The sequence below is a fragment of the Micromys minutus genome, assembly GCF_963924665.1.
Source record: "Micromys minutus genome assembly, chromosome: 11".
NCBI classification, from domain to species: Eukaryota; Metazoa; Chordata; class Mammalia; order Rodentia; family Muridae; genus Micromys; species Micromys minutus.
Genome location: NC_137980.1, coordinates 55,514,695 through 55,516,249, shown reverse-complemented (window position 1 = coordinate 55,516,249; position 1,555 = coordinate 55,514,695).

Here is a 1,555-nt window from a genome sequence, read left to right as displayed (position 1 = left end):
GTATGTTTATTCAGGAATATTGTAGAAGTCATTCCAAGGGATGGACAAGCAGCTGAACATGCAGCATATAAGGTCTGGGCAGAAAGTTTGAAAGAAGCAGCAGAGAGGTGAGCAGATGCACGGTATAATAATAATCTCCAACTTCACTTCAACAGAATAACACTTCCTCCATTGTGCTCATTGGACACTTTCTGAAGCAAAATGGGTGTCTTATTCCATTTTGTTGAGATATTTTATATTCTCTTGAGGGCCTCTGTTCTTGCTGAGCACGACAATAGCTATTGGGAACTGAACCTCCCCTAAAGGGAAGTAGCTTGGAATCCCTGGATACTACTGCTGCCATATGTCACCATTCATGTGGTCCCTTTGACACAAGGCCTTCACTAAAGTCATCCTGTATTTGGTACCCAGGATACTAAACCTGACTTGGCAGACATGTGCTGGAACTAAAGCAGCAATAAATTGAATGGTAACCAGCAGATAGTGAACTCCCCAAGTTTCAGCCTTGCACCTTTCCTGAGGCTACTTAGGGGATGAGCCCTGTATGTTTTTCCACCAGGAAGGTACAATGTGTTGGTCACCGGCTATTGTAACTTCCTGGAAGATGCCATTTCTGTGGCCTATGTGGGTTCTGGCTTGTCCTGGTGTCTGTCTGCTATCCCATTCCGGGGCACTGCTCCCACCTTGAGGAACAGTATGTGTCTAACTGATAATGAAAATGGGCTGTGTCCTCTGGGCCATGTACTCTCAGGCATTGCTATTTTCATGGCCTCTTGGCCACTGAGATTATAAACTTGTCATTAGTTGATCCTGTAGGCTACTTGTCTTGTCCCGGTGACAGTGTATAGCCTGCACCCCATGGGCAGAACAGGAAAGTATGTGAGCAGACCACTATGGAGTTGATTAGCCCTGAGGTCTAGTATGTATTCACCCTTTAGAAACGAAGCAAGCTGTGTGTTTGGGTTTTACTCAACCCCTAGGAGTTGGGTCTGTCCTATGGTCTGCTTCTGTAGACTACTGTTTACTGTTCCCTGAAAGCTGTAGTAGCAGCATTGAAGAAAACTCCCGAGTTCTTGAGAATGATCTGAGGTCAGCATGTTGTTGGGGGTCTCAGATCTGTGCCTTGCTTAAAGACAGCAAATGATTAGCCCCTGGTCACTGGGCTTCGAGTTGAGCTGTATGCAAGATAGCTCTTTGGGTACTGGAGAACTGATTGTGTATGGGGAGGAAAATCTAAAACTCCACTTGATATTTGACCTCATGTTAAACTTTAGTTTGGTCCCTGGTTATCACACATGCTATGGGCTGAAACTCATATTCTGTGCCTGGTTTGAGGTCAACAATATGTCATTCTCCTGGGTACTAGTCCTGCATTATGAGCAATGTACAAGGTTTCTTCCTGAGTACTGCCCCTGCATTGTGAAGCAGTGTCATGATTGCCCTGGTACTGATTCAGAAATGGGCAAAAGTATGAAGATGACCCATAGGTCCTTTTTGTTTTCACAACAGCCTATGGGAATGCCCCTGTGTACAGTATATGCCTTAGGCTCAACAC